At 45.0% G+C, this 218-nt stretch overlaps 1 long non-coding RNA gene across 1 annotated transcript; it reads left to right on the top strand.

The window, feature by feature from the left end:
- Positions 1-193, top strand: LOC109508541 (uncharacterized). The gene is made up of 2 exons (XR_002166683.1): positions 1-31; positions 106-193. It is a non-coding gene; the product is annotated as an uncharacterized LOC109508541 (long non-coding RNA).
- The last annotated feature ends 25 nt before the right edge of the window (positions 194-218 follow it).

The following is a 218-nucleotide window of genomic DNA, read 5'->3' as shown; positions in this document are numbered from 1 at the left end:
CTCGAAGTCGGAATCCTCGCAAAGGGAAAAAGTGCGTTGAGAAGCAATAATTCCACCACTAGCGAGAAGCAACACGTCTTGTAATCGTATCATCTTTCCCTATAGGGTGGAGAGTAACGCTTCGCAAAACAGGAAGGTCACAGACTTCTTCCCAATCAGGAGGAGTAACAGGAAAACTCAAGCAGAGTTGAAGGTTAGTTTGTCATCAATTGCTAGTC

This window comes from Hippocampus comes, unplaced genomic scaffold, assembly GCF_001891065.2.
Source record: "Hippocampus comes isolate QL1 unplaced genomic scaffold, H_comes_QL1_v1.1 C16056860, whole genome shotgun sequence".
In the NCBI taxonomy this organism is placed as follows: Eukaryota; Metazoa; Chordata; class Actinopteri; order Syngnathiformes; family Syngnathidae; genus Hippocampus; species Hippocampus comes.
Note: the sequence above shows the minus strand (reverse complement) of the source record. Positions and strands in the feature narration are given on the sequence as shown.